This window comes from Chinchilla lanigera, unplaced genomic scaffold (genome assembly GCF_000276665.1).
Source record: "Chinchilla lanigera isolate Chin_1 unplaced genomic scaffold, ChiLan1.0 scaffold00004, whole genome shotgun sequence".
Classification (NCBI taxonomy): Eukaryota; Metazoa; Chordata; class Mammalia; order Rodentia; family Chinchillidae; genus Chinchilla; species Chinchilla lanigera.
The window spans coordinates 3374051-3395245 of record NW_004955405.1 but is presented as its reverse complement, the minus strand read 5'-3'; the positions used below and the strand labels follow the sequence as shown (position 1 = coordinate 3395245).

Here is a 21195-nt window from a genome sequence, read left to right as displayed (position 1 = left end):
TGTTAGGAATATACAAAGACAACAAACTTTTAAAACACTGTATTTATTAAGATTCTGGCATAGCTTTCTGTAACAAGATACAGCACATCAAACTGCCACTCTACTTGTTTATAAGTCTCAGCTTCAATATGAAGCTGTTTAAAAACAAAAACTCAAAATCTGCTTTTTATATGCTAAATATCCTGGCCAGGGAGCCATTAAACGTAGTAACGAACTTGACACAGTAAGAAGAAGGAGTTAACAAAAACTCAACACTGCAGCCTAAACAACATTCATACAAAAAGATGAAATAACTATCATTGGTTACATAAAATCTTCCTAACTGGTTAAAACTTAACAATATAAAATATGCATTTTAGAATGTTTAGCTGTTAAGTTTGAAAAGTACCAGTGTCTACATGAAACAATTCCTTTCTAAAGCCAAAGTATAGTCAAAAATTAATTCCAATGACATAACATATTCTAAAGCTAAAAATCATTCGCTTATACTGACGTGGAGGTGAATTCAGAGCTCCGGGGCTTCTCATGCTGCAAAGGGCTGTTTCTCTGGTTCACTCAAAGCAGCATATGACAGAGTCCACAGATGTCATGAAGCTCAGTAAAGGGCAAGATTGCTTGTACCCAGCTCTTACCTCCCAGGAAGCATGCCTGCTGTGTCCACAGAAGTAGGAGGTATGAGGATCAAAGGCACACCACTCTGCTAGCTGAAGAGATAGCAAACCACCCCTCCCTCCACCCTAAAAGCTCCTTCCCGAGGTAAATAAAAAGTATACGAGGCTGGGGGATTAAAATACACTTATCTACACAGTAAGGATTTCAAAATTAATGTAATCCCTTCTTTAAAAACTTTAACTAGAGTCATCTGGCCATTTCTGATTACATCTTAAAGATGTATCCAGATTTAATTTTAAGGAGTTATCACTAGATACTTCTGGTCAAAAATACTAGCTTTCTTCCCAAGTGTCTTAACCACGAGTTGTTATCTCCCAGGTTATCCTGCACTGGAGGAGAAAAGGTAGATGTTCAAGCAACAGACCCTTTCACATAGTGGCATCGGAGTGGCTATTGAATAATCCAGGAACAATTCTAAAAACAAGAACATTCATGCATTTTAGCAAATATATACTAATTTTCACAGTTGAAATTTCCTTAGACACTGTACTTTCTTCATAGAGTAATCCGGGTTTTTGTTAATGTTATGTTGAGTCAGGACCTGAGCTAGCAGCCTTCTTTTTCTTCTTCTTGCACTGCCTCTTATGCTTCCTTTTCTTTTTTTTTTTCAAAATGATTCTATGTTGTGATGTAAAAATGTAAGAGATACTTGCTGTTGCTTTATCTCATTCTTCACTGTTTTTCTGCTTTTTTTGCTTGTACCTCTTCAGTATAATCTGATTCTGACAAGGACTCAGATGATGAGGTTTATCTTCAGGATACATCTTTCTTTTTTGGGTAAGTCCTTTAATGTCCTTTTCTTTGTCAATTGTCTCCTTTGACTTCCTTTTCTTTTTTAAACTATCCTTACTGCCTGACTCAGTTTCTGACAGGGAGCTTTCAGAAGACTTTTGTGAACGTTTCTTCTTTTACTTTCTCCTTATTTCTTGCTTCTTTGCCTCATCCTCAGAACCTGAAGAACTGCTGGAAGAATCAGAGCTTGACAAAGAAGATGAATACCTACCAGATTTCTTATTTTCCTTCTTCTTTCTCTGTCTTATTTATTTATTTATTTATTTATTTATTGGATGAGCTCTCATTTCCACTTAATAATTTCCCCATGTGCTATTCTAGTTCTTTCTTCCAATTGTCCATTTTTCCTTCACATTCAGCCAAAACCTTAGAGCTTTTCTTTTTTTCTTTTCTAGTTGCTCTTTCACTTATTCCCAGGTAGGCCTGTATAGATTCAGACCATCCTCAATTGCTGTCCCAGAAGACTGGTTTGGACCCCTTGATCTGGCCATTGCTACTGGATACATGTAGGCCATGCGACTGTCTCATTTCCCTATGGTGCCAAGCAGAGCACACAGTAAGACTGTGACAGGCGGACCAGGCCAGGGAAGCACGAAAATAGTTTGCTTTAACAACCTATGTGACTTTTTTAAAAAATTTGGATAATAGTGTTAATCAAATGATTAAACAACACCTCTAACCAAACATAAAATTATTCATCTAATTTAAAATATATAGTTATAAAAGCTGAACTACTTCTAGAAGAAAAATATTTATAATTATATATATATATATATAAACTGGGAGATTATGATTCTTTGCTCAAGTATATTGCTTAAACTTATATCAGATATTTTATATAAACATATTTTAGAAAGTATAACATTTATGTGATAATTGAAAGTGTACTGAATGTATGAGTTTATTTTGGAAATATATCTTTTTTCTATATTATGGTACTTCCATTATGCTTTAATAACAATATTTTTCAAGAAATAGATGTTCAAGTATTCAAGGAGAAATTTATTAAAATATTCCTTAACAAAATGTTAAGAGTTCACCAAAATTCTTGGATGAAGATTGTTCTATAAGTGAAAGAAAAAATTAAGAAAAATAATTTTATAATTATCTTTTACACATGAATCATATAGTCTGGTGACCTTGGATTTATGTGAATATGGACTATTTCCTTGTCCTGGTATAAGTTTGAGAGAGGTTATTTACACTATCAAAATACTGTGCTATCTTTTGGATGGCTTTACAAAAAATAGTTAAAAAGTCATCCTTTTCAAATAAGGAAATGTATTTATTGTCTTCTTATAGAAAAAAATGCCATCAATTGATAAAGCTTTCTTTGTTGTTGTTTTTTGTTTTACAGAAAACTGAGGCCAGATGGAGCCCTCGCTCCTAATGGGAGAGGAAATGAAGAAGGAGGAGGAAGAGGAGGAGGAGGAGGGCCCCAATAGCTGCCCTGTGGTTACTTAGGCACGTGGGAGGTTGAGCGTTGCATGAAACCCCTCTGCCTAACAGCTTATCCATGCGGATTGCCTCGGGTGCCCAGTGTTCTTGAGACTAGAGCAGCTCATTCCTGAGACCTGCCTCAGGCTCCCTGTGCTCTTGAGGCTGGCCTTGCTCTGGCCCCACGCACCTGGTCGATTTTCAGCTTTAGCTGCTCCAACATCTCCCTCTTGTGTTTTGTAGTTACAAGCAATGTGTGGTGAGCTGGAGTTGGAGGAGCTGTGTTTGGAGGGTACTATATAGAAGACCCTTTGAATTTGAAACATTTTTCATTCTAGGTAAAGTTGCTCTATTTAGGCTAAAGATTCCCATTTCAAAGATGTTAAGTCTTGGATGTAGCAATTTTATCCTATACAGTTCACTATCCCAGAACAGTGATCTGTTACTAAAGGGGTTGGCAATTCTTTTATACTTTTGTGGTTATACTTCTCTGCTGGACGCTCAAGACCAAATTAGGGCGAGACCTGTATTAATCAATTTTTGTTATTTATCGAGGTCAGTTAAGTTTCCTCAGGATTTACCTTAGAACCATGTATGGCACCTCTAATTCTTCAGTCGGTGTCAGCTGTCTGGATGAGCCACGGTCATTGCTTGAGCAAGTTGTTTTCTGCAAAAGCTTGGGAGACGCACAGTGTTGTTTATGTTTTACAATTTGAGAGTCTCGCTGTTAGAAGTTTTTATAGATTTTGAAGCCACTTGGTACTTTATGCCTGCATTTGTTTAAGGAATGTGAGTGTAGCTACTTATCACACACAAAGCTGAATAATTACCATAAAAATATATGACATATATAAAAGTTAATAGCTACAGCACCAAAAGTTGGCAAAAATAAGACTAGGATAAAATTGAGAGCTTCTGTCTCACAACTATGTGCTTTGTAATCTCAAAAGAATCATTTGAGAAACTTTAAGGATTTTCTCTGTATACTTCATGCTGTTTATTGTAGTGAGAATCATTTTATTACTTTGGGGAATCATATTGGTCTGAATTTAAAAAATGTAAATGTACAGATAGATACAGATATAAATAAATCATACATATTTTTGCATATTCATTATTTTCATGAGAACTAGGCTTTTACTAGAACTAGGATTAGAACTACAGTGGTACCTTGATTCTTGTGGTTAACTAGTTTTACTAGGTGTGAAAAGAACCAAAGACAAGATGTCTCAAATTGTTCTCGCTAGAAAGGCGAGCAAGCCACAAGGCAGTGAACACCGACAAGTTGTAGCTTGTGCACTGGGTATCAAATAATGAGTTTTATATGGGACAAAATTTTTACATCAACGCATGTAGAATACCAAATTTGCTAAGTTTCAAAGCAGTGTTGTACCAAAATAAGACCATATGTTTTATTCTTTTACCTCATCACTATGCAGCTCACAGAGTGTTAAATAGTTGTTCAATGAAACAACTATTACAAACACATCTGTGAGTCATCCTCTATGCCAATATTACTCTCTTTAACAAGCAAAATATTCTACTGTACTTTAAAAATGGAAGTATACTGCCCAACATGTAGGTCAATATTTTAGGTTGCAGTGTGAATTTCTCTGTTTTCAGGACACTGAATTCAATACATGTGAATATAGGAATTCTGTACTCTCTGTGTTATAATATGCAATTTAAAAAATATCCATTGTGCTATTAAAAAAGCCGACATGTCTGCTCTGTGATAGAGCACTAACCTACCATGCAGGAGACCCTGGGTTCAATCACCAGTATTACCAAAACAACAACAATAACAACAACAAAAAGATAATCACTACCGACTTTCTTATTAGTTGAGCTCAATTTTGTTCAAGTTTCACTAAGTGTGAAGTGTTTTTGAAATCAAGTCGTATATTGCAATATGGCAATTAAGGCTGTTTCTGCTTTTAAAAAAAACTGGCAACGTAGTAATAGTTTTAACATTCTGGTTTTTTAATACTATAAAATTTCCATCTTACATCACATTACATATTAAGGACATCCACTTAGAAAGTAAAAAGTGAAATGTCCAGAAAGTAAAGACATTCATGTCTTTTCTTCTCATCCATACAAACAACCTGCCTTTATTTAATCCACCAAAGTAATCTGTGGAAATAAATTTGTGTGAGAAAAAGGAGCACAACTTTACAACTAAGGTAACACTTGTCCAACTAAAACTTGTGGATATATTTCTCCTTTCCTTGGTCCCTCCATGACATAATTCCTTTCCCCCTTTCCTTCTATTGCTAGGTATATATGCTAATTAAAAACAGATAATTTAAAGCAGTCATTATACTAAAATTTAATAGCATTTATTAAGTCATTCATGAATATAAACCTCATATAAAGATAAATATTTGAAAATATATTGGGGAAAATGATTTTTATTCCATTTTTATACTAGAATTATCTGTTTAAGTGCTTGAAAAACATTTGGTAGAGGTCATACTACACACAACGGAATGGAGGTTAAAAACTAACAAGAGAGCCGGAGATAAAGCTCAGCAGCACAGCACCTGCCTGGCAAATACGAGGTCTTGATTTCCATTTCTGGTTAAAAAAAGAAGACTAGGAAGAAATTTACTAATGAAATCTTAAATCTTCTAAAAACAGTATTTGCTGTATTTAAATTTTTCTATACTTCTTTAATGATCTCTTTTTATTTTCCTAGCTGGAAAATTTAATTACCAAAACAGCAGACCTTATTTTACTGCACTCTGCAATCTAAGCAGCAAAAATCCATTCCCTTAGCTATACCTGGGATACAGCCACTACGTAATTCTTCATAACCAGTATCTTTATCATCACAGTCCACTTTGACGTGGGGTGTAATGATAATGTTTCAGGTAACACAACCATTTCATCCAATTTACTTAGTAGAACATTCCTTCAAGGCAGTTTTCTTAAATGCATCTTTTAAAAGAAGGTTCATTTCAAAAATAATAATCTTATTAACCTATACAAGAAGTAAATCCTTACAGGTTTCTCTAAAACAGGAATTGTGAGGGCCTTTTTATGAGTCTTTGCATCTCTGTAAGTGGCATAACATCTGCAGTATCTTCTCTGTTAAGTTTCTTTTTCTGTTTTTGTATGGTAACACCTCTAGTTTATAAACACAGCATGTGGTTCATATTCTGACAGCACACATTAAATAACATAATATCCAAAGAAAACCAATATTTGAGAAGTGAATAATACTATTTGAGGATTAGAAACATTATACAGATTTCTATTTTCTGCATTTTATCTGCATCTGGCAGATACATGTGCCAACGTTTTCTGTCAGTGTCTTTCCTGCGGCACGTTAGCAGCAGTGCTTGTGCTAGAAACTCCAGGATTTAGGAAGCCTGAAGTTGATATGCATGCACACAGGTGTGTTAAAAATTAGTAATTGTCAGATACATGTAATTATTGTTAGAAAACTTGATCATTAGACACTGCTACAAGTGCTTTACATACATAATCCCATTTTGTATGATCTTTAAGTTATGATTATAATAATAGTTTTATGTGATCATCTGTACTTTGTGTAGTAGAGAATACAACTTCATACTTATTAAACTGCTCATTCAGCATTTCTGAGGTAACTACTGCCAGAAGCAGAATTGAAAGTAGACATCTAACCATGTTTTTACAGTATTTTCATAGCACTATTTCTATTCTGTATAGTAAAGTGATCGAGGTACAGTAGGCAAAAACTGAAATTTTAAACTGGACATTAATTTGCATTAGTCTTACATTAATTATAGGAAAACTTTACATATATAAAATAGTTTACATTAAATATTGATATTTTGTGTATGTCTTTATATTAGACATAAGAAACAATTTGTAAGATAAATATTAAGATGATCCTCAAGTATTTTTTCTTTGAAATGCAATACCAATCCTATTCACATTTTAAATGTGCACCTTAGGATAGGCAATGAAAACAAAATATATTCCATATTTAAATTAACAAAATATAAAAATCTCAAGAGACCACCAATTATTGATCCACCCTAAAATTAATTGATTCCTAGAAAATTATGAGAGAAGAGTTTCATTACTGTCTGCTGTACAAATTGAAGATGTAATCATAAACCATGATTACTGGAGCCATAAAAAGTTAGCTGGATTGGAAAACTGGAATAAATTGTACACAGTTCTCAAATACAACTGCAAAATCTGAGAATGATGACCTCAAATGCGATGATTAAGATATACTGGAAATCAAGGAAACTAGAGTAAACATTCTTTTTATAGGAAACTGAAATAACAGAACTAAAAGCTCTCAGAATGAAATACTAACAATTTGATGTTTCATTAGGACTTTGGATGTTTAAGACAAACATTGAACTTGAAGTCCAAAAACAAAAAAGTTTAAGAATATTCTAACATTCAGATATTCTAACATTTCATTCATATATCTCCACACATTTTTATTAGAAGTCCTCATGGATTTAGTGTTACATAATGTACATCAGATTTTTTTTTCCGTCTTTTTGAGACAGGGTCTCGTTACTCAGTTCTGTCTGGCTTTAAGCTCACTTTGTAGCCCAAATCGGCCTGGAACTTGCAATGATCCTCCTACTTCTGCCTCCTGAGTGCTGTGATTACAGGTGTGCATCACCATGCCCAGCTACACCTCAGATTTTTATTGGTACTCTCATCTTAATATGAAAACTGTGCAATTTTTTTACATATTACTAATAAATTTCGTCATGACTTCTAAGACTCCTGAAATTTACTGAGGACCCAGTTTAAAACATCAAACGTGTTGAAAGCCTATCTGGCACTGTATTTAAGACTATCTAGACCATCTAGCACTTTATTTAAGGTAAGTGCTTTCCTTATGTTAATTCTGTAATTTCTTCCACATTCTAGTATTGCTATTTTATCAGTGGTGAATTGAGGTTCAGCTGGTAAGTCCAGGATCACAGGGCAAGTATGTAAAAGGGAGGACAGTCTTCCCTGGGCCTCCTGCCTCTAGAAATTCTTTTCCTAGTCTTCTGCAATGAGTTCGAATTGCAAATAAAATGTGAGCAACAATAACAAGTCTCAGGCTTCACATTTTAAAGAACTGTTTTAAACAAACCACCTATTCAAAAATTTTAACAAGGTATAAATATGAAATTAATCAAAGTGCAACCAATCTAAAAATGACATGACATAATAAAATTCTATATGAACTCTATATGTCAAGAGTCAAACAAATATGAAAATTTTGAGAATTTTGATTTGAAATGCCTGAAATTGCTTTGAATCAAAAGGCTGTGGTATGTGTTAAGATTTTCCTAAATTGCTAACTTAACAGTCACGTGTGTCTAACAACTGCTGTTCCCCACATTCCCCTAACCGGAAATAGTATTATGATATTAACAGGTAATACTTGCTTGGGGCTACAATTCCTTTGTTAAATTTAGAAATGAAGTATTTATAACATATTAGGAGGGAAAATTCTGAACGAGCATCATTTTACAATTCTTCCTGCTTCTGCTGAGATAAGAGTTGGTGCCTCCCTTGGAAGCTGGCTGGCAGAGCTGATTTCTCTTCAAGGCAGAAACAAGTCAATGAAAAGATCAGTGTTTTAAAGGTCTATAGAAGTTCAATATCCTTGATATCTCCACCTTATTTTCTCTTAATCACTAAATCCACTGAGATTTTCTTTCACTGAAATGTGAGTTCTATGCAACAAACTAGATGTGTACCCTGAGTGTCTAGCTAATGGCACACAAATGACTTTGTATAAAACATGTTTATAAAGCTTGAACACAAGCTGAAAAGAAAGTAATCAAGACAAAGGGTAGAGATGAAAAATGGGGTTCACTGACAGACCTAAAGCCATGAAGCTGACCTTTATCTGGGACGATACTTGTTGAGGCAGCCAGTCTGACTATTGGTTTTTGTAAACCCTTAAAACTGGGACACTGAAAGCTTGCATCTTCCATGTGCTGCTGAACTACAAATCCACTACCAGTCCTCCTCTTCAACTGGCTCTCATGGTATAGGAAAAGAACATCCACTCTGAATATGTACCACTCAAGCACACATGGCCATGGAAAGGTGTGGAGGCCCTACTCTCTGGCTGCTCAAAAATACCGAGGTAAGAATTTAGCTCAAAGTGGTTAGTTTTTATTAGAGGTTTCAGATTGCTGACAAATGCAAGTCTTCAAACAATTTTAAGAAATTAACTACCTAATATAAAAATACCACTTTCTACAGACAGAAATAAAACACTATGAATGAAAACCAGCTGAAAAAAAAGACAGGAGGAATAATTTGAAATTTTCAAACAATAAAAAGTAGAATATATACATATTAAGAAACAAGATCTGACAATATGAGTGAAGTATGTAAGAATACCTATCAGTGAGTGCACTGAGGTAAGAGTTGGTGCGTCCCTTGGAAACTGGCTTGCAGAGCTGATTTCTCTTCAATGCAAAAACAAGTCAATGAAATGATCAGTGTTTGAAAGGTCTATAAAAGTTCAATACCCTTGATATCTCCACCTTATTTTCTCTTAATCACTAAATCCACTGAGATTTTCTTTTATTGAAATGTGAGTGCTATGTAACAAACTAGATGTGTACCCTGAGTACACAATGCTCAAAACAGCATTGGTATATATGAAAAACAATATCTGAAATTATAAATGGGTGACAGGTTACATACAACTTAAGTGATCTATTCATCATAAAATGACACACCATGAGAGAAAGACAAGGAGACCACCAAGGCAGGTTAAGAATCATATTCAGATATGAGAAAATCACACATTGAATCAGACCTGTAGAAGGAAAAAAAAAAAACATTATTGAACACAAATGAGATTTAATAGAATTTCCAGAAATGAAAAAAGAAAACACATCAATTCACAGAATTAAGAAATCTAATCAATCCCCTCCAGGCTAGAAGCTCACATTCTTTCACACCCATGTTTCCACAAAAAATTGTCAGTCAAAGTTATCTGGAGCCTGTAATCATGTAAATATACTCAACTTCTATAATTTATTCTTTAAAGAAAGGAACAAAGAAATACCCCAAATACACCATCATCCAATATTATGTTTCACTCTAAACAAAAATGGATGCTGTTCTGTTTTCAGCTGACAACTCATACCTTTATGTAATCCATTTTAGTGACTGTTAATCACTTCTTCCCATCATTAATTTTCTTCTCTGACTGAAACTTTAAAATGGTCATAGCTCTACCTATTCTCTCTTCCTGCAGGATTAGTATTCCTCTTTTAATATTTAGATCTTTCATCCATTTTGATTTTAAATGAATGTGTGTTGAGAGATATGGGTCTAGGTTTAATCTTCAGCATGTTGAAAGCCAGTTTTTGCAGCTCCATTTATCAAATTAAAAAGACTATCTTTCTTTCAGTGAACATGCTTGGCTCCTTAGTTGAAGGTAAGGTGGCTGAGTGTGTTTGGAGTTGTTTCTGCATCTTTTTGTTCCATTGATCCTTGGGTCTGTTTTATTTGTTTGTTTGTTTTTATTTGTTTTGTTTTCATTTTCCAATGCTGTTTTTTATCACAGTAGCTTGTAATATAATTTCAAGTCAAGGATGGTGATGGCCCCTGCTTTGCTTTTGTTCCCCAGAATTGCTCTTGCTACACTGGGTCTTACTGTTTTCTCTAACTCTGTGAGATGTACTGTTGGTATCAGCATTACACTGAGTCTGTGTAACAGTTTTGGAAGCAGGGCCATTTTCACCATATTGGTTCTTCCTATTCAACAACAAGGGATAGAGTTTCATTTTCTGCTATTCTCTTTGATCTCCTTTTTACAGTATGGTAGTTTTCAATGTAAAGGTCTTTTACTTCCTTCATTAGACTGATTCCTATGTATTTCATTTTCTTCAAAGGTATTGTGCAAGGTATGACCCCGTGATATATGTCAGTGGGTAATAGATGAGTAGAGGGAGAACAAAGGATTTTGAAGCGCAAAAAAAATGGAATATTTCTTTGGGGGTATTTTTTCCCTTTTTTCTATCCCTGTGTCTCTTAGCAAATACTATCATTCTGTAGTTAATCTGGATGAAATATCTGAGGATTTGGAAGGTTTTTTTTTTTTCTTCTTCCTTGAACGTCCTCTGACTCCAAACACGGTGATGGTACACACACTTTAGAGGCTGCTACGTTCTTTTGCTGAGAAGCCAAAAAAGCTTCTACACTTCTTCACTCTAGGACAGAGGAATGAACAGAGCAGTCCTCAGAGTGCCGCTTTGGAGCCCTGCCACTGCGTAATGGCACCTGGTGATTAATAATCTTCAACGAGACAGTAATGCAAGCAGGCCTCGCAGGCTTACAGACGCTAAGGTTCTAACAGTCAACACTGGTGTAAACTAATCTGAAACAGCCCTTTAAATATGCAATCAGCCTACAATAAGTTACTTTCATAGCATCTGATCAAAGCTGTGCAACACATGCTTTTTCAGCTATGAGGTTTCAACACCATCCTCCAATCATTAAATCCAGTTTTTCAGAAAACAGAAGGCACTCATCAACCACTCTAACATCATGCATCACACATAATGTTCTCATGCAAATATAATATTGATAAATTGATGTTGAAGTGTCAAACCAGATCCAATAAAAGGTTGATTAATAAAGAAAATGATATTGTACAGGTGCATTGGTAGCCAAATTATGTACTCAAAATTATGGATATTTAAGACCATTTTCATGATTGAAAATGTATTTCAAAAGCTTTAGCTATGTTGAATATTTTCAAAGGTTCTCTAAGAAAAATATCTTATAATACTGTATATTTTTGGAAGGAATTTTTCTCAAGTGAGAGTACTTTAAATCTTCTCAAGGGATTTTCCTTCCTAAAGACAATATATTTGTACAATTAAAAAGAAATAGGGCCCAGAGATACAGCTTGGTGGCACAGCATCTGCCTGGCAAGCTTGACGTCCTGAGTTCGATTCTCAGTACCCCCCCCAAAAAATCTACTACCACATTGCTCAATTAAAGTATAAATAGTGCAACATAAACCCATAAAATACAAATACTTCTGCAAAAAAAAGAAAGAAATCTCTGCAGAACATCTAAAATTCCTCTCTAAGAAGCTCATGGGAAATAATAAAAAAATGTTTGTTTCAAGAAGAAATAATAAATTCTCATTGGTAAAGATAAGAGCAAGTGCATCTAACTTAGAAGTGTCTGGGGTCTGATGGCAACTGAGAAGAAATCTTTAGCCTTAAGCATACACATAAAAAAGTACGTTGCTTTCCTTTAGTCTTCATAATTAGAACACAAAGGCAGACCTCAATTTCCAAATATTGCTTATTTAAATTCTGCTTACGTCAGGCAACAAATGCCAAGTATGCTTCCACTGAAGATTTTTACCTCTACTGCTTTTTATATCTGGAAGCTTTGGCCCAGACACCAGCCAAATGTATTAGTTCAAAACAATTAGGTTTTCTCACCAAGATCCTGTTTCTCTCCATCACAAAACCACCATGCACTACGCTTTCCTGGCAGCTCTTCCAACAGTGCCTGAGGCTCAGAACAGATCTGGTAATGCCGCGTGGGGAAAGTTTTTTAACTGCAGCTGCCAACCCATCAGTCTGACCCAGTGAATCTACTTAAATCTCTCAGTCACTCTGTCTGGAGGTCTGCACATGAATTAAAATTCAATTTTATATATTGCTTATACCGAAATAACAAGATCAGTGATGTCCGAGTGTAGTTTGAATTATCTGGAAAAAAAAAAACAAAACAAAGCAAACTTTGGTTAGCTCATCTTTTGTTTTAAAACTACTCTCTGAGATATTTTTCTTGCCACTTGGGTTCTCCTTTTTATGGATATATGAATACAGGCAGCCCAAACACTGTCTACAGTGACTTCTCTCCATGAATTGATGTTTACCTAAGTAATGATTTTGAATGCCTGTCAGAATTAGTAATTGACCTCTGAAGTGTGTGTTTCTACACTTCTCTATCGTTGCCACATCTTAGGGAGACAGCTTGATTTTTCTTGAATAAAACAAGGAATTTTTCAAGAGCAGAAGGTCACACGTGCCAGTAACCTGCAATGTTAAGCCAGTGCAACTTGTGTGCCAGGCAGTCACTGGGAGTTTTAAGAGCACCCTAGGAACAATAAAAGGGTGATGTTTGGCTCTTTCGTGATTCTGTTCTCTCTCACCTTGGAAAACATTAAAAATGCAAATTAAAAAATTCATACAAATGAATAAAACATAACACTCCCTTGTCCTTTCATAACGCGATAGATGGCGGGAAAAGCAGAGAAATGAAAGGGAGACTTGTGCTTCTGTGTTGTAGTTCACAAGACTTCATTTTTTATAAAATTAAACACTCTGATGGTGAATTCATATGATAACAATGCCAAACTCCCAGCTTCAGAAAAAGAAACTGAATTCAATTACTTAGCAAAATACTAGGATCAGCTATGTATATTTAGGATACCTTTAGCTTGCCTTAGGATAGGCTAGTAATTTTCTTTAGCTTTTAATAAACATATATGAACTAAAGTTCAAGCTACTGATATTCTGGTCATTCCTTTTTCTCAACTTCTCCTCACCTTCTCTGTTTATTCCTTTTCTTGCGCCACCTACATACTCGACAATGCACCTTTTAGAGGCTCATTTCACTTATACATATTTCAGTGGCTCCTTTTCAAGGGGCTTGTGTTTCACTTTTACCACTTGTTCTTGCTGTTCTCCCTAGTTTCACTCCGCTCTTCATTTGGACCCTGGTAGTACATGGCTTCACTGCTCGGATGACACCAGGGAAAGAACTAAGTAAAGTTCTGGAACCAGTCTTACACCATGCGAGGCAAACATTTGGAAAACTGTTAATCAAATCTACTTATTAGGGATTAACTGTTCCTTTCAATAAACCAACAGAAATTGGTAGTGCAATTATCTGAGCTACCTTGTGTGTGTATATGTATTTTTCCCCTTCCTTCTTTCTTTCTTTTCTCCTTTCCCTCATCCCAATTGTTCTTTCCTTTTGAGCAGTTTCTTTCCCTTTCACAATATCTATTGTACTTTTCGCATTAGAGGTCTCATTTGACCCAGATGTTCCTCTTCTGGATATTTTTCCAGAAGAACTGAAAACATCATACCACAGTGATATACGTGCGCCAATGTTTATAGCAGCACAATTTATCACAACTAAATCTTGGAAACAATCCAAACGCCCATCCACTGAGGACTGGATCAAAACACTTACTTTTTTTTGTTATGGTGGTGGTTTTGTTTTTTTTCCAGTACTGGAAATCAAACTCACGACCTCGCACTTGCCAGGCAGGCGCTGTGCCGCTGAGCTAAATCCCCAGCCCCCAACACTTACTTCTTGTTAAGAGCATAAATAAGGTCAGCCACGCTCTCAAGCAGTTGAGGACTTAGAGGGCTAAAACCAAGGAAAGTGTTCATTATAGCCTAAGAAAACAGGCTCATCATTTAACATGGGACGCTGTGAAAGAAGCAAAGAGAGGGGTCCACCGGACAACACATGGGGTTAAGAAAGCTTTGAGATAGAGGAGAAGTTTTCAAAATAAAATGACACAATTATTAAAGAGGGAAAATAATTTACTAGGATAACTGAAAGAAAAACATCTACTTGCAGAGGGAATTAAGATTCATTTACAACTAAAAATGAGGAAGGAGTCAATGACTTGAGGAAACATCATTTGTGATATAAATAATACTGGATGGAGAGACACAAGGATGCATCAGAGTGGAAAAATGAGTGTCCTGCTCACTCAAAACACACGTAAACAGAGCAAGAGAAAATGGTTGAACACTGTTCAATAGTAATTTCCTTATAACTGCTCTATAGAATGATAGACGTCTGGACTCAGGATTTCACAGTGTGAACTAGGATACTACTGCAAGTTTGGAAATATTTTCAACAGCAATTTTTAGTGTTATTATCATCTCAGCAGAGACATCATTCTAGCTCTACTTTGAAAATGAACTTCTGCAAGCATTACGTTCAAATTTAGGAAGTGTTGACACAATGAACAGTATAATTACCTTCATTGTGCTATTGTAAATAAGTACCTACACTTTCATTTATCTTCTATGGGCTTCAAAATTAAAAAGAAAAAAGAAATAGAAAATACATTTTAAAAACGTGAGTTTCAGTTACTTGACTGATCTGGCTCTCAGATCACTTTGACGCAAGATTCAAAAACATCTGACTTTTCTACTTGTCTAGAATACACTTCTCCAAATACACACTAGCAGGCTTATGTTCTATTCTACCTACTAATCACCCCTCATATCCTTGCAAATCTGTAACAGATTTTCTGGCTATTTGAGGAGATGAAGTTATGTGACAGAGAGGTGTGTTATATTCACTTCTATTTTCTAGCTCTTCTGCCTTCACTTTTAACACCTTTCTAAAAATGTCATTATTTAATTGAATACCTAGAAGTGTTGTGTTTGAAACACTTTGAGATAATTCAATGGGAATGATTTACAGAAATGCATCGCATGCAAGTGGTACTGAGAAGGTCTCAAGGGACCTTCTCTCATATGCATACAAAGATGGAGCACCTCCTGCCACATCATAGTAATATCCATTAACATTTTTTTTTTTTTTTTTTTGGTTTTTCTCCAGTACCGGGAACCGAACTCATGACCTTGCGCTTGCCAGGCAGGGGCTTTTTTCGCTGAGCTAAATCCCCAGCCCCTATATCCACTAACATTAAAAGAAGTTAGACCTTATCAAGATGTGTAGACCCTGAAATTCATGTACTCTGAATATTGGAGGATATTGGATTGATCTTATTCTTAGTATTCCTAAGAGAAAATTTGTTTTCCCAATGGTTGATAAATACACTTTTAAAAAAGTCATTTTTTTTATTTTAAAGAGAGTAGTAAATGAGAAACAAACAAAGAAATAGAACAGTAGCAGCATACCGGTATCACAAACATAAACAAATCAAAGCAAGAACGTTCAAAGTGATACAGAGTCTCAAGACAAAATAATACAAATCAAAAGTGGTTGTTACATTACATATCACTATCCTCAACTACATTGCTCAGATTACCAGATGTAAGAATGAAAGATTGCTCAAACCATGATAGGGAATAAGAAAATAATTCTTTGACAAAACAGTAGAGATAATACAGAGTTTCACTAGACTTGATGGCAGGAGTTCACCATTGTAATTCCATTGCATATTGTTACCTTCAAATCAGTTGCTCAGACCACCACATTCAAACATGCACAATCAATCAGAACATAAAGAATTGTAATCAACTGTTCATTTCAATACACCATCAGATATCAGCAATACAGTTATCGCAGCTATTCATATACATATTTATATTTTGCCTTCTTCTTTCTTCTTCTTTCCCTCATCCCAATCGTTCTTTCCTTTGAGCAATTTCTTTCCCTTTCCTATCATCTATTGTACATTTTGAGTTTTACCTAGTCTCTCAGGTTCCTACACCAAGGAGACAATATGATGTTTATCCATCTGGGTCTGATTTATTTAACAGTCATTTTTTTCTACTGTTAAATGCCACATGGGTCAACATTCAAAGACTTTGTGGAATATTTATTATTTGAGATTTTGTACAATTACTTCCATGTTACTTATATTTGTTGAGTCCCTGTATTATAACAAATTCTAAAAAATATCACCTGGTATTCTGAATATCTATGGAAAGAATCACAGCAGCAATGCACTGCTTTTACTTCTCCAATGGGCACTGCCCATCCCACAGTTAGTGATACATAATAAAACTTATTGCCGCACAAAGAAAAGAGTGAAAGGGAAATTTAACAAAGAGTAAAAGATTTCGGGTGATTTAGGGCAGGGTGGATTACTGTCATCTGGTTTAAAAAAAAATAGAAGTAATTTTAATTCAAATGTCCCCCAAGGGAGAAACACAGTAAGAGGTTCAATTTCCCACAGAGAACCTCTGCTTGGAGTCAGGTGTGCCCTAGATATTGTGAATAAAGGCACAGATGGAAACAAAGGATTTCCTTAAGTCACTGAACTTAGTAGTAGAAACTTCCTGTGCTCTTCTTGTTCTTCCCATCCTGCTATCTTTCTTCTCTTCCCATTCTTCATAGAATTCTATCTAATGAAAACAAATGGAGACTTTCAGACTTTCAGATGATCCACAGACACTAGGATGCAGCTGATACCAGCTCCTACCAGCAAATGGTAGCTAATTAGTGGATTGTTAATATGTGGTATAAAGCCTTAAATGGGGCCACGATTTAATATTAAATTATATAAACATTCAAGTAAATAAATTATATTAAGGACAAATATAACAAAAACCTCATGTTACTAATTAGTTTATGTTTTTGCATGATATTAATTTGTGTATGTGTGTGTGTATATATATATAAAATGCAAAAATAACAGTAGAGTGTGTAAACAATCTATAATTATGTAATAAAGCATATGTTTTAATGCTGGATGCAGTGCACTCCCACTACCAGCTTGAAATTGATCAGGGTGGGGGCATTCACACTCATGGAATACCAGCAGACTCTAGAAAGCAGACAGGAGGCTGTTCTCTTGCTATTTGTCTAGACTCAAGAGTAATGGGCAAAATACAAATCATGCAAATTAAGCCTAAAAGTATGTTGTATCTGTTGATGAGCAAAGGTTTTTCAGGTGAATGACTGTAATTTATATAAGAGTGTAGAGTAATTTCACAATAGATCACAGGCCCAACTATTATAATAATTTCCTTGTACAAAGAGCTAGTGGGAAGCCAAAAATGGCTGGGGATGTAAGGCTCCATGCTGCTTTCTAAAATTCTGGGTTTTTCCTAGTCTATGTATATAGCATTTTAGAGCCTTGATAATCTTTTTTCTAAATCTGTTAATTTTAATCTAATCTGCCTCTAGTTTGAGGGACATCTTTCCTATGACAACTTTTATAAATGTTTCTGGTCTTCTCTTCTCAACTTCTTGAGAAATTTCTCTTCTCAATTACCTAATAATCATTCAATGAATTTTACTCACATTTACTACATGCCTTATTTTCCAAAGTTCTGTACTTTTTTGTGTGTTGTTTTCTTTTTTCTTCATTTCTGTATGATCATTTCTGAGGCCATTATGACTTGAATGATTTGATTCTTTCTTACTTATTTAATCATAATTACTGTCTTTATTTTGTATTTTACATCATATTTAATTTTGTTTGCCATTTCATTCACATGGTCTCTCTCTTCCTTTTGAATTTAGCAATTATGTTATGTTATTGTGCTTACATTGCTTGGTCTTGGTGTGAATCATTCAAAGGGCTAAAGATGTCACATTCGGGAAAGGTTTCACACACAGTCTCATGAAATGTTCATAAGTACTATTAATGCTGAGCACATCTTAAAATTAATTTTGACTTATTTTTTTTGTATCATGCAAAAACCATGAATTGGGATTCTGTTTCCACATGGGAGTCTTCTCATGACAATGAATTATTTGATGTAATAATTTTTACACTGTACATACAGTAAAGGGTGAAGTAGATTCTTTGTGGTTATTTACTTTTACTTTTATTTTAATTTCTGTAGCTATTTACTTTTATTTTGGGAGTGTGGAGTTGCTGTTTACCCTATGTATTGGTCTCTTCCATCCTTGGCACAAAACACTAGACACCCACAAATTTAAAAAGAGCTCTACAGTGGCTCATGGTTTCAGTGGATTTAGTCCATGGCATTCTAGCACTGACAGAGGATATCATAGCAGGAAATCAGGGCAGAGTAAACAGGCTTAGTCCATGACAGCTGAAAAGTAGAGGTGGGGATCAGCACCAGAGGTAAAGGGCCAAGGGACCTGGTATATTATTCAAGGTTACTTCTCCGAGATACACCAGACATAGTCAGGAGTGTGCTTCGCTAATTCCCCCAGAGGTCCCAAAGACAATCGAGCTGACCCACCCAAGCTTACCCACCGCACCTTATCAAACCCTTTGTAAATTCAACTTCCTACAACGTGAGAACAGACACTTAACCTGTATGGCCCCATATTTTTGTTTCCCATAATAAACCAAAATGCAATTGGCAACACTACAGTAATACATATAAAAACTTAAATGGGTAATTTTCATGTTGTCTTTTTAAACGTAATTTTCAAAAAAGTATAGTCTATTAGGCTCTGATTGTAGATATGCCAAGTGGTATCTTTAGAACTAACAATCTATCCTAAATTGTCATATGCCTTGGTAGTGGACTCAATGGCCTTGCTGGATTTCTTAGTTTATAATAATCTGTATTAACATCTTACTTTTTCCATAGTATTTTTTGCTATTTTAAGCAAATGAAATTTAGCATATCTAGATTTCCATAATTCCATAAGTCAGATTTCTAAGCATAATTCTGTAAAAAAGAAAGAACCTTAAAATGTAAATAAAAGCTTACAATGAAAAAATATGGAAGGATATAGACAAAATATAGATATAATTATTGATCCATTTTCCATATTTCTAAACATTTCCAATAACATAAATTCTACTAAAAAAGAATAATATTTGAAATTTTAAAAGAATACAGGCCAGCATGCAGCTCATTTTGTGTCAGGTACTGTTGTGAATTCTTAACATTCATTAGCCCTCTTACTCCTCAGAGCAGACATCTGAATTAATCAATGTTACAATTACATACAACAAATCAGGTACGAAAATTAGGACTCAAAAATATGTCAAGTATATAAAGTTAGTAAGTAATGAGATAAGTGCTTTACACAGGCATTTGTGTAGCAAAGCCTGTATACCCTGACCTCCATGTGTTACTGCCTCACAGTAACTCGAGACACCAAAGCCGGGATGGCATTTCATGCTTTGCTTAGGGACAGCTGTCTGAGGATTTCCACTCTACTCCCTTGTTGCTGCTCTAGTAACCTACTTATCTGCACTGACTCACTCTCTCAGACTTCATTTTCATGAAGCATAAAATCTGTGATTTAGACTAAATTAATCTCTAAGGATTTTACTCCAACTCTAAGATTTGTGATATCATAATCTTATTAGATAGTAATTGGATGATAACTAAAAATAATTAGCTATTTAATTAAAAGGTTAAGAGGAAAAATCTTCTGGTATAGGAAATTCAAAATACACAATCACGTTACATTTTGTTAATATATAATTTCAAGAATCAAGATAAATTTTAGGTTTTATACTAAATTTTAGCATAGAAATTTTAGCACACATACAAACACAGAAAATCATAGTCTATACAAGGTATAATAAAGTTATCATATTAAGAAGTTATTCTACAAATGCGTATGACCAAAGGTCTAATTTAAAAATTTCAATTTCTTTGGTAGAATGTCAGTAGAGTAATATGTCTTCTCAAACTTAGAATAAAATGTCTCCAAACATATTCCATATTTTAGTATTTGGTTCACTATAGATTTCTGTACGTTTAACTAGTATTTCCTGTATATTTGAAAGGAAAACTAATCTTTGTCGTTGAAAACAAAGACAAGATAGTTTAATATCTTTATCATTATGTTGAAAATTTGTTAAAAATCAAAATGTTGAAAATTTTAAGAACCCTGGCCTTATTTTAAGGCACATAGTTTTACTGAAGTAAGCAGAAAGTAAAAGTTTAAATTGAAATTTAGTATATATGTGATCATCTGTAACTCAAAATAAATTATTAGACTACTTTTATATGAAATTTCATATGAACCATGCACCAAGATCTATTTGGTTGTTACCTGCCCAATCCAGAGAAACATTATGCTAAACAGAATCCTTTAGTACGTAAATACAGCAAATTCTTGTACATACCACATTTTTATTTCACAAAACAGTATGGATTAAGAGTTATTAATGCTATGAACTAAGAATTGATAATAAAGTTATGGAAGATAATTTAGTATATGTCATTATGACTGGGGCTCTGGGACATTCTATCTGAGTTCAAATCTTTAGAAAAATTTTTATCACATAACCCAATTCAGAATTAAGTTAAGAGGTATAAAAAATTTATAATAGGCCCTAGTTAATAAGTTTTTATTTAATTAATGCTAAATATTGTGATGCTAATGTGTTGTTTTTTCTGCTGTTGCTACTTTACTAAACTAGAAGTGTAAAAATTTATCTAAAGTATGATCTTCAGTTAATAATGATTAACATACCGAATCTAGGAAGTACTGTTACCTAGTAAGTCTAACATGTACATTCAGAGTAGGGATCGAGACTGACAACCTCTGGTCATTAATGTCTGTATAAAGCAAACCAGGTGCCATGGTAGACTGAGAAAAATCATCAGTATTGTGAACATTACTTTCTTTCTCGATACATGGAAAGCCTCTCTACAG

General features: G+C 34.6%; 1 protein-coding gene and 1 pseudogene across 1 annotated transcript in view; both read right to left on the bottom strand.

The window, feature by feature from the left end:
• Positions 1 to 21195, bottom strand: part of Grid2 (glutamate receptor, ionotropic, delta 2) — a 1119457-nt gene that overhangs the window by 1016004 nt on the left and 82258 nt on the right. The gene's annotated exons all lie outside the window — the stretch shown is intronic.
• LOC102010765 lies at positions 756 to 2085 on the bottom strand (annotated as a pseudogene).